Raw genomic sequence first — 12,739 nt, forward strand, 5'->3', positions numbered from 1 at the left:
GCTCCGGAACAGAACTACCGGCCGGGGAACTGCCAGCCCCCCCGTTACCGCCTCGGAACAAACAGCCCGCGCTAAAACCAGCAACAAAACCGGAGCTCCCGACCTTACCGAACTTCCCAGTTTGGGCTGCTCTAAGAGCGCTCCTTCGTGACCGGGAGATGATGTGCGCTACACCCCCATCCCGAGCGTAACTGCACCGCTCCAGCACGGAGCTGCAGCACCCGGGCCCGGCCCACCCACCGCCTCAAGGGACGTGCTGCAAAAGCGACCGTAATGAACTGGAACGAGTTCCTGTCTATTTACACAGCATAGCGTAGAGATGGAAGGCGTTACGAGCATAGCTAACTTTCCTTTGTCCAAAAGCCAGCAGCATGCTGTCATCTTCCGGCAGGCGGCTGTGCGTGTGTGAGCGCACGGGGCAGCCCAGCTGTGTGGGTGCTGCAGGCTGAGGCAGCCGTGCTGCTTGCTACATGGCAGCAGGACGTGCCCCATGCTCACACAGCTCCTCAGCACCACTGACCTGACCACACGGAGCTACCTACAGCGGGGGAAAGAAGGCTAAATGACGCTCAAATGGATGGCAATGGAACGCCTATCACAGTGTTTGCTGCGGTGCTGTCCTCTTCAATAAAGCCAGGCTTCCACTCCCCCTCAGCAACTTTATAGCATTAGGTATCCAAAGAACACAGGCACCTGGAAAGAAGCTGTCAGCTCACAAGGTGACATCGGGAATTAAGTGCATTTGGAAAATGCTGCACAGATGCATTTATAATGCGCCAGCGCTACAGAGAAATTACAGCACTCAGCTCCACGCAGTCAGAGCCGACTGCTTACAGAGTGACACAACAGAGGCCAAGGAAAGCAGGCATCTGTACCTACAGGAGCTGAAAACAAGTTTTCAGCCCTAATTGAGCCCCGAGAGCCTGAAACATCAGGCAGGCACAGCGAGAGTTTAGTAAGCACAGTGACTGGCAATGCGTCATACCCTCACCCTGTGAGAGAGAACTGGATGCACGCTTTCTTCTTGTTTTCTATTACAGGGGCAGAAATTATCTGTTTGGAATGGCTGATTTCATGCATGAGATATAAATAACGCACCCGGCTGAACAACACGCCACGATACGCACAACTCCCACTGCGGAGGGCGGGAGGATGGCACCGAGACAGGAGGAGGCTGCAATCTTTCTCTATGCAAATGTATAATTAAAGGAAACAGATCACGGCACGGCAGCAGATCACGAAGCTGTTTCTGAGGCTATCCCACCCAAATGCATAAAGCAAGCAACCATGGCCACCAGGAAAGCGTGACCTCATTTTTAAATACATGTTTAAATTTTAAGCAAGAGCTTTCATTATTTCTTCCGAATGGCAGGGTGCACTGAAGTGAATGCAGTCATTTACAACTGTGATTTGCAGATAACGTAGCTGTCAGCAGGCTCACATCACCTATTTGCTGAGAAAAGAAGCAAAATGCCTTCACTTAAAGGTTCACAAAGTGGCTTTCAGCCCACTGAAAAAAAACAACAAGGCCTCCTTTTCAACCCGAGTCCTTGCAGAATGGACATATTTAACTTCATAAAACCATACTGCCTTGTATCAATTGCCCATTTCTCATGCTTAATGTGAAGTCAGCACACGTTGATGGAAATGAAGGATGCTGCAGAACAAGGTCCACAGAATTGCTGTACCTTCTCAGCTCCTCAGGAGCCACACATCCCAAGGACACCTCACTTACTCAGTTGCTTTGTGCATTTTAAAGTACAAGAGCAGAATGGGGAGGAATAGGCACTGCCATAAGCTCTTTAAGTTTTAGCTCAGTGTATTTCTGCCAGATAAAGCAGCAAAGAAGAAAGCTGTTATATTCTCTGTTCTGTCTTCCACAATTTCCCTCCATGGCAGCAAGTTTAGGAGAGGCATATCCCACTGCTTCAAATCGACAAGGGCTCCCACATAACCCAGTCGTTAGAGAGGCCCAGCAGTCCAAGCCTGAGCCCTCACCACTCGCTGTATTCCACATGACCTCAGATGCCTCCACCTCACAAACCGGCCGTTCATGACCTCGGTTAGGCTGCTCTAACAGAGTGAAGGTATGTAGTATGGAAGAACTGCTGAGATACAACTGCATGTGGCTCTGGGCAGCCTGGTCTGGTGGTTGGCAGCCCTGCACTTGGCAGGGGGGTTGGAACTAGATGATCATTGTGGTCCTTTTCAACCCAGGTCACTCTATGATTCTATGACTCTTCAAATAGCTTTTCATAGGAAATTAAAAGTTTTTGAAGCAATGGTAAAAAAAAAAAAGGTGGGAGCAAAACCAACGTATAGTGCAACATATTTTACAATTTTTTCCTCCTGGTGCTTTATAACCCGCAAAAAATTGAATGCAAAATGTAAAGTTTTTTCCCTGCCTAAAGTAGATATCTAATTCAGTCATCTGTCCAAAAAGTCTCCAACACATTTACACTCTTGTTTTTTCCACTGTGGTGCAGGTGATCACTGAAACTACTGGAAAGAGAAGTAGTTATGTGGTGCTATGGGGCACACACCTTTCTGCAGTCCCCAGCACAGCCTTTCGGAAAGTAAGGCAGCCGGTTCCAGAAAAGGTGAATCGAGGTCATCGTGCAAAACAGTCAGTGCTGCAAGATCTCTTTTCACTGATAGCATGATAACTCAGTACTCACAAAACCACTGCTATTGTGCTGAGATCTCTGCTACTCACAAAATTCTCAAGACTGAAATTCAAGTTTACAGAAAGGTGAGTTGCCTGGAAGTTACCTTATTTTAAGATTACTTACGATACTGTGCTTAGGTGGCCTTCATGAATTTCAAGGCATTAAGAAACAAGTCTTCTGAGCAAGATGCTCAGCAATACCATCCCCAGTGTAATCTGCATGTGCACTACACAAGCAATCCACTCTGCTTTACACAACAAATCGAGAAAAGAATCAGGTTGACTTCAGAAGTACCCGAGTTTCCTCCAACAACCTCTCTATCTTATCTCCTACATAACCAACCACTGTGAATTTCTACACTAAAAATGGTTTACAACACTAGATTTTCCACTACTTACAGCTAAAGAAGTCAGTATGTACTAATCAATAAAATACTGAAATCTGTTGTTCCGGGCTTTTTCATTAATATTACAGAATAATTATCTGCTCTAACAGCTAAGCAAAAATACAGAATGAATCACAGCCAAGTTAAGCAACAAGTTACTGACAATGGGAAGGACACAGGTTCCTTGTCTCATACTGAAGCACCTGACATACTGGATCAGCCATTCAGCACTCTAATGTCCAAGCAAGCATAACAATGTATACACTCCTTTCTTTGCTATGCAGCAGCATGTACAAGTGTTGAAAATAAGAAAAAGGATAAAGAACTGTCCTTAAACTACCAAATCATTAGTATTTTAGCATACAAAATCGACTACAGTTAGCATACCTTTATGTTAGTAGAAAGAGTAGATTTCTGCCTTTATACAGCTAAATTGATACCAGTCTATTAATGTTTAATGGCACAGAGTGAAAGATGTACATTATACGAAAATCAGTACGAAACTTAATTCAACTGTATAGCTAATTTTTATTGCAATGGCTAAAAAATACCCACATAAACAGTTCCTTTCCATACTAGCACTCGAGGAAATCTGCTAACTGCCTTCAAACTAAATCTCAAGCCTATCCTTGTTCTATCACAGACGTGTGCCAGTAAGTCAGGTTATTCAAATACCAAGGAAAAAGAAATGTCAGTGATACAAATTATTATCATCATATATATTTTTTAAGTTAACAGAAGAAAAAAAGGAAATTTGTGATCAGTTTTCCATTATTGAGATGTGTGGACTCTTCTTTTTTGCAGGAACTGTGCAATAGTCCATTTTTCATCACACATTCTCTGCCAACAGACTCAGGCTATGAGAAGCAGATGCCTTTTTCCTTTCTTACAAGTTGTACAAACAAGGCATCTTTACTTTGAGTACATTTCTATTGACCCTGTTAATTCCAGTGGCCTTTGTTGGAGTGACACCTAGTGGCTGCATCTCACCAAAACAGGGAGAGAAATTGACTGCAAACTCCAAACGCGTTGAGATGAAACGCCCTATTAATTAAAGCCTTTCTCTGCTAGAAATGCTCAGCAATGACCAAAGGTTGGCCGGGTTGATACATGCATTGCTCTACATCAGATGGAGAACCTTCTGGGAGCAGCAGATGCTTCATCCCGCAGCCCAGAGCAGCAGCTGGGACCCAACTTTGCTCAGAGGTGCCAGGGCATTGACTCACCACAGTAGTTCACATTCATTACTATCAGTAAATGACATATTTTGCATCTAGGCCCGACTTTCATATTTGCAGATAGCAATAATAAATATATACATATATGTATTTGACTGAAATTCACTTTATTTTAGTAACTTGTACTGGAAATTAGAAGTTTTTAAAAACACACCATTCTGTTTCTCTTACTTAATAGAGGCTGCAAGTTTGGTAGAACCAGCTTTTCACAGTGGAAGATAATCCTGTAAAGCACATGTGTGCATCACCATACTTTCATTTCTTCTGCTGACCATCAGATAAAATTATCTCGACAAGGGATGACTCATACACTTCGACTGTGCAATTCAAGAAAAAAATGGGTTATTTTCCTGGTAAGTGTCTTTCAGTTAATCATTTCTGAAGAGATATCTTATCTCAGTACTGCAGTCTCAAAGGAAGGGACACAGCACTTTGGCCAACACATCCAGCAAAACGTTTTTGTATTTTTAGTACATCTTAAGTGTAAGTTTTGTTAAGAGTTCCTGTCTACACTACAAAACAACAAATAATTTTAGCACAAAATAGAAACAGCTATCAGCTGCACTCAAGTCAAGAGTCTCCCATGAAGTTGTTCTTCTTGATGGAGGCTTTTTTCTGCAGCTCTATTACCTGAAGCCGTACCAGTTTGAAAAAGCAAATTAATGATGCTTCAAAACTTAGACAACAGCCCTTGTTGTTGAATGGCACGTATTGAACATCTGTAGGAAACTGTCCCTGAATTAATGACATGCAACACTTTTGAGTATGCTGAAAAGAAAACAAGGATATAAATAGCATTTTGCAACTGGAACCTAAAGACAGCTTTTCATGAGCATAAACAGCACTCCTTGGAAATGTGCCCTTAGTGCCTAGTTAAACTTCCTGACTTGCTTACCCACAAAGAAAAAGGTTCATGTTACAGACTGGGGAGACAAACTGGGACATTCAACTGGAGAAAGCATCCAATTCTGAAGCTGATTTAGATACATGAATAAATACGTAAAATGACAGAAAATGTATGCAATGGGGACACTCTCATTGGGCTTCTATACACGGTTGAAGAGGTGCACCCTCTTGTGGAAGTCTCGTGGATTAGTACAGTCATCCCACATACAGGTGCGGGAGGCAGGGCTTTGTTTCTTCGCTAGGCTGACTCCAATTCAAACTAAGGAAAATAGAAATGCTCCCTTATAATCCAGTGTTGGTCAGTTAACATTTCAACGCTTCCAAAATTAAAGCTACTTCCACAGAAATATGTAGGCAGCTTACTATCTGCACATCAATAGTAGCCATTCTTCAACCAAAAGCTCAGCAAATTGTAAAGGCACACCTGGAAAGCAGCAACACAAACATTATCTTACATCTGGCAAAACCAGACAGACCATTTTGTACAGACCATTACAGTGCAGTGGGTATTACTGTGATGAGTTTGAGATGCACGAGGCTACTGTGAGCTATATGCAACTGCAAATAACCATCCTGCAGTGGAGTCGACATAAATATCCCCTTTTATTCACACATCCAAGCATGAGTGCTTTAGGAGCCATCAGCACGTGGGTGACCAGCTCTTGTGGCTATTCTTCATAGGCTAAGATTCCCCACGGCTAAGATCCACAATGGGAAATCCCAGAGATAACTCACAGGAGGGAAGTGACACCAACCACCACGAGACCCTCCTATGCTGCTGAAGGATGAAGCAGCAGTGGGTGTTTGACACACATTTAAGATCCAGAAATCCCACCTGGCCAACTTCCTCCTACTAACTGGGATTCAGAGTGCTGAACTAGACCAGCAAATCCCCACTGCAGATCACCCAATACGTTCCTTACGTGGGGAATACATCTGACTGCTTGCAGTCCGCATGCAGTTAGAGACACAAGATGTCCACCCCATATTTAAGTGGCTGGTCGCCTAGCACCCTTCATACAAAATACACAGAGGCAGCAACTAAAGGGATGGTTACAGATGTTGCTATGTAGCCTGCAACAAATCTGGGCCCTGGGCCAGTGCTCCACTGCCTCAGTCACACCTTTCACTCATTTTGCTCTCCTAAGGCATGCCAGTTGCCTTCCACACATGAAGCACAGTTTGGTAGGTCTGCCTCTATTAAAGGCTCATTCCTGCAACTTTCTCAGCCTCCCCTAGTGCAGCTCTAGTGCCAAAGTATTAACAACACAGCTCACAGGCTTAATTTTGTCCTGCAATTCCACCATCCATACAAAAGCCTCCAGCACCTCCATGTGCAGTGACACTCCCACAGCTGCATGTCTGGAAGAGTCCTTCTCAGTGAAAGTTACACATCCCAGTGCACAGCGAGTGACTGCCCATGCTAGGCTCACATTTGGCTGGAGCACACTCACGTATCAAGCTGCACAGCCTCCAGAGCAACCAAAACAGGGGATTTTGTGCTCACTCAGAATACAAGTTCAGGATATGCTAAAGGATTAAGTAAGATACCATGGTTTTGTATTTCCTGCTTTCAAAAAGCTTTCACTTGGATTATGTGCAGGACATACCTCCTGCTCTCACAGCAACATGGAAAACAGATCATGATGTTAGAGAAATAGATGCCCTAAATCCTGAATATTAGGTTAATTTTTACCTGTATAACTTAGTTATTTGTCAAATACTGCATTCAATATCGCTTTTCCAAGGTGGCAGTTCCATGAAGTATCTGAGAAAAATGTTGACTAAGCAGGCCCCCCTAAGAACCTACTTACAGACATTATTTCATTCATCTGCTCTACATGCAGAAAAGTCTACCAACCAAAGCTTGAAAAACATTTAAAGGAAGAAACTAGAACAGATGAGATCATTTCAAGACACCAAAAATGGGTCAGTGCTACACTGAGCTCCCTTCAGTTACAGAAGGGCCACAGAAATTCTGCACGTTATGAGCTGCAAGTTCAAGACTGCCCCTCCAGCTATGCAGCAGCTGTGCTGGTTTGGGGGCTGTGCTCTGAACCACACCCTGGAACTGATCTGCCTGAAAAGTAATACAGCCAAGTTAGAGGTTCAGTTGTAAACCTCTAATTCTACAAAAAGAATTTAAAAAAAAAAAAAAGACAATAGCACAGAACAAAAATGCTTCTCATCCACCTGTACCACACAGACAGCAGAACTGCTCAGTTCTCATCACACGTTTAATTTAGTTACCAATTAACAAGCACTGAGACAGAAAGAAGCACAGAAAGAAATCGGTTCAGATTTCTTCTAGCCAGAATGAGGAGAATACACTACTGAGAAGTGCAATAAAAGCTGCAAGCTGTCACAGACCTTTTAGTCCATATACTGCAAAGAAGGGCTCTTAATTTGAGGAAGACAGACCCCCTCCCCAAACGTAACAACATGCATCACTCGTGCTTTAAAAAGAACACAAAAAAACTCCAAACGTGCAAGCATCAACATAAAAGAAATAAAACTCTTCTAGAAGATAGCTGTATACATTTCTGTCTCACATTCTGTAAGTGGCTGAAACAACCAACCCTAAAATATCAGGTATTTCTGCACATTTACTCTGATAAAGTCATGTTATAAAAGCAAGGAACAGAGAGGGTGTATCAAAGTCCCTGCTGAGAACATTTGTTGTTACAGGTTTTTGTTTAGGGTGTGCACTGTAATTGCACATAGCACACAGTGTTCTGTTACTTTTACAAATGCAAGTTGTACAACAACACAGAGATCAAGCTATAATCACCAACAGGGTGACATGTATTTTAGCCACAAGCACTACTTTGTAGCTCTCAGAGAAGATTATTGCCAGTATCTCTTTTTTGATACCACCATTATTGTCGGGATGTGAGAGCAGTCAGTATCCAGAAAGAGACATGCCTTTGTCTGAAGGGTTTTCAGAGTTCTTCTATTACACAGGTTGTCAGCTGCCATGGCAACTAACAACAGAGCAATTCACTGAACCATAAATACTGGAATGTCCTAGTAGTAACACTGGAAGACAGCAAAACTGGTCCTACTTGGTCTGTTCATACATTATGTATTAATCTCAAGGGAATTTTTTCCACAGGTTTTGTTACCTAAAAAAAAAAAACACAGTTATTGAGAGCCTTTGAATTAGATTAGGACTGCATAATGCATCAAGCTGCAAAAGCCTCTTTTCAGCAGAGCTATGCCAAGAAAGAACCATCACTCAAAGTAATACAGAATTTTCCATAAGCTTGAGAACTATTATTTACAATAATCTGCTACTTGCAGAATTTGTGTGTTCCCAAGGGTTTAGGTAGGCACAGCTGGAAAACCACGGCCAGAATTTGACAGAAAGGTCACTTCACACCACATGAAGAACACAGCACACACAGTTCAAAAGATCTCTGACACAAGATTCTGTAATGAACAAATCTGATGGAATGCAGAATTATTCCCCCTTGTAAAACAATTTAACAACAACAATTTAAGCAACACATTGAGAACATTGCTTTCATTTCCCTTAGATACAGACAGGCCCTAAGACAGAGGGCACTGGATATGGAAGAACAGCTAAACGACCTCTGCTATCAGCCCAGACAACGATGACATCCTAGGTATTCAGGCACTGAGCTTTGGCCAGAACAACACCACTTCACAGTAGCTGAGTTTCCTACTGACAAGAAAGACTTCTACAAGGACCTTACAACCCTTCAGCCCCAGGACATCTATTTCTAGCACTGCTGTAGTGACGGAAAGGGCTCCAGCAAAAGCTTTCTGGCTCTGCTCTTTACCCACCTCAGGTTGTTCTGTGCTGTCTCACAGGAATTTCCCCTTCTGCACCTTCAGGGTTCTCTTATGATTTTGGCACCTAAAGGAAGAGATGACAAATTCATCAACAGAGAAAAAAACCTAAAAATACATCATGGATTCATTAATGCTGCTGTCTCATGCCTTTCTCTTCATGCTACCTAAGCAAGCACACTATCAGAATCTAATAAATACATGCTTTTTTAAATGCACAATGACCAATAGAACCTTGCGAAGAGCAGCCTTATTTACTATTTATCACCTGCCTTGAGGAGTCTGCTTTCCAGTCTGACACAAACGTGTTTTTGAGTCTATACTTTGCACAGATCAGTAGAAGCAAAATAGGCAGAACAAATCCTGCTGGGAAATGCCACTGCACTCATTTCAAGCTGACAGCTTGGTCCAGCTCAGAGAAACCACGAGAACCATGAGGCTTAAGAGAAACCATGAGAAAAGTAAAGATAAATCTTGTATTTCCACAATACTTATCACTATTTCTGTTTCATTATGAAATTTGGTAAGAAACGTAAATTAAAGAGTTCACAGAATTAATATAAGAAGAGGATTTCTCCTGGGTCAAGAAGCCATTGTTCCTCTGGTGTGAAGTCTTATGAGCCCAATGGCTTCTGAATGAGGGTTCAGATAAAATGCAGTAAGCACAAAGCAGATTCAGGCACTTAAAAACCGAGTTGTTTTAACAGAAATCTGCATACCAATTTATTTTTGGGGAGGCAAGCATGACATACTCAGATTGAATACAAAGCTTCAGTGACAGTTTCATGGGACGCAGCGTTCTGCCCAAAGCTGCAGCCTGCCAGTGCCAAGGCTTTAAAAAAAAAAAAAAGCTCATTTATTTCTTCAAGAAAACCTTCCAGCATTCTACTGCTCAAAACAATGCCATACTTCATCTTAATGGAGAGACAGATGATCATCTGGCAAACTTTGTTCCAAGATGATTGCATCCTTCCCACGTAAACCCAATCTTAGAACAAAAAGACTTAATTACATTCCACCACAACACAAATTTACGCAGATGAGTGAAAGAGAAAACTGTGCAAGAACACAGGCAACGAACTGGAGCCTTAAAACAATCTCGCACTTTGTCTTTCCTATGGTTTCCAACTACTTTAAGCAATCCTAACAAAGGTACTTTAATAAGAAAATTCTTGTAACTTGTAACACTATCAAATAGTGGTGCTACCTAGTATATATTTAGCTTCCAACCCTTTTACAAAGTAAACAAGATTGAACTCCACTCCTAAAGACCCAGGACACTCAAAACACAGACAATAAAAGGGTTACCAAAAAAATAAGGCAGTCACTTATTTCATGTAACAGATTCATGTAGCAATTGGACAGATCAATACCATGGGAAAGGTGTTACAACAAAGGCGAGAGGATAGAAGGACCAGCACCATAAAAAGGTGCTACAAAGGAAGGGAAGAAGATTGCTCACCCGTATCAGAAGATTCAAGGGTTACAGAGGAAAGCTTCACCAAGGAGGGATCTCCACAAAGAGATCCTTCCCCAGTGGCAGTCAGCCCTTAAATGGGGTCTAAGAGAGGTGCAGCCAGGCTCCACCCCTTCTGGTCACACCACTGAATTGCCTTCACCTGAGCTCCCAGGGCTCACGGGGTCCTTTCCGCAGGTGCTCCATCAGTGGTTCAGGCTGTGACTCAACAACCATACACCACTCATCCAAAATAAAGAAATCCATGAAAATCAGGCACGTTTGCAAGTCCAGTTAAATATATACATGCAGATTTAAATGCTTAAAGACTTTGAAGCAACAATCCACTAAAATATCTCTGATGACCCATATAAATTCCACAGAGAAAATTATTTCATTAGAAGTCTGAATTCCTCTTCATTATTTTTAAATGCATTTCATATTTTTTCCATTCTTAGCCACAGAAATACATATAAATTAAAGAGATACAGCTGAAATAATATTATGATCTTATCAGATGTAAGAGCAATCACCCAATCACCAACTGTTCAACAGCATTCAAAGCACCTAAGAGGAACAATGACTAAAGACAGTGCCCACACAGAGCTCTACGTGCTGGCCAGCTGCAGCTACAGGGAGATGCTCTACTCGTGAGTCCCACAGGCCACAGCTCCAGGAAACAGAATACCTAACATAGCTGTTTAGTGACCCGTGACACAGGGCTGTCTGCGAGTTCCTCCTCTGGCAAGAGCTAGCAGGTAAAAACCTGGCCGTGGGCAGTTCCTCCTCCTCGGGGGATGGAAAGCCATCTGGAGAAACCTAAACAGGATGAGCAATGGGCTCAGGGGAACCTCGCAGAGCTTGACAAAGCCAAGTGCAAGGTCTCACACCTGAATCATGGCAACTCCTGTTACACATACAAGCCGGGAGACAAAAGGATAGAGTGCAGCTCTGCCAAAAAGAACCTGGGGGTACTTGGCAAGCTGGCAATGAGCCAGCAGTGTCCCTTCAAAGGCCAGAAAGCCAACTGTACCCTGGACTCCATCACAGGAAACATGGCCAGCAGGTCAGGAAGGTGATCCTGCCACTTTGCTCTGTGCTGAGACCTCACCTGGACTACTGTGTCCAGACATGGAGTCCTCAGCACAGGAGAGGTTGACCTGCTAGAGTGTGTCCTGAGGAGGGCCACAGAAATGATCTCAGGGATGGAACACCTCTGCTACGAGGACAGGTTGAGAGCTGAGGCTGTGCAGCCTGGAGAGGAGAAGGCTCCAGGAGACCTGAGAACAGCCTGTCAGTATCTAAAGAGGCTGTAAGAAAGAGCTGGTGGATGCCCCCATTCATTGCAGGGAAAGCTGGACCAACAGCCTTTAAAGGTCTCTTCCAACTCAAACGACTCTACGACAGCAAGGGGGTAAATAAAAAGGCAAGACTGGCCCACGCATAGAGCAGGGGGTCAGGCCCAGCACTGGAGCACTCACACAGCACTCACCGGAGTTTCTGCCGGCACTCAGAGCCCCATGCAGCCTGCTGTGCTGTCAGCCTGGGGATCCCTGCTGCAGGTGCATTTCCATGCCACGCAGGACGGCCTCACCATCAGCAGCATCGCTCCCAGCACTGCCTGTAGGCAACACAACATCAGTGACACCATTCTATCAGCACCATGTTTAATATGCTGCATGCATTATGAAATCCAGGTCTGGTCTCAGGCATTTATCACAAGATCAAACAGCAGAGCGCTCTACTGCTCTTACATGTTTTATCAGCCTCTCTTCAGTCATAACATACAATGACTTTTTGACAATATAAACTTGCTTCCATGTCCAACTAGCACTTCTTCAGCATGTGCTGCACCTCCTATTCTTTCTTGCTAGCAAGGCACACAATTGGGGGTGCAAAACTGGAAGAAGTGGCTTAGTTAAACTTCACAAAGATGGACGCTTCAATAACGCCTCATCGTTTTCATGTGAGAAATACAAACCCGGGGAGGCAGAGCCCAGCAGTGCCCAGGGCCGGGATAAGGCCCAGGGGTCTGCAGGGCACTCTGCCTGCCAGGCCGGTGCGTGTGGGAGGAGAAACGGCCGGATATTTCCAGAAAAATTAAAAACAAAGGCTTTTAACAAACTAGATATGAAATAACTTGGATTTTTTTGTTGTTGTTTGCTTTTTATAAAGCAACGTCACCGTACGCCAGCACCGCACCGCCCCGCCGGAGCTGCCCAGCCCCACACGCGGGTCCCGTACTCACTTGCAGCCGAGCCCGAGGCCC

General features: G+C 43.7%; 1 protein-coding gene across 2 annotated transcripts in view; it reads right to left on the reverse strand.

Annotated features, from left to right (window-relative positions):
* TIPARP (TCDD inducible poly(ADP-ribose) polymerase) overlaps positions 1 to 12,088 on the reverse strand; it is a 33,666-nt gene extending 21,578 nt beyond the window's left edge. The window contains exons 1-2 of one of the 2 annotated variants that reach the window (XM_010717021.3): positions 11,963 to 12,088; positions 9,009 to 9,081 (exon numbers count right to left, since the gene is read on the reverse strand). The gene's annotated coding sequence lies outside the window, so the exon portion shown is untranslated. Of the gene's footprint in view, positions 1 to 108; positions 211 to 9,008; positions 9,082 to 11,962 lie in introns of those variants that run through there. The other variant, XM_010717022.3, reaches the window with a different exon arrangement.
* Positions 12,089 to 12,739: the final 651 nt, after the last annotated feature.

The sequence above is a fragment of the Meleagris gallopavo genome, chromosome 11 (assembly GCF_000146605.3).
Source record: "Meleagris gallopavo isolate NT-WF06-2002-E0010 breed Aviagen turkey brand Nicholas breeding stock chromosome 11, Turkey_5.1, whole genome shotgun sequence".
In the NCBI taxonomy this organism is placed as follows: Eukaryota; Metazoa; Chordata; class Aves; order Galliformes; family Phasianidae; genus Meleagris; species Meleagris gallopavo.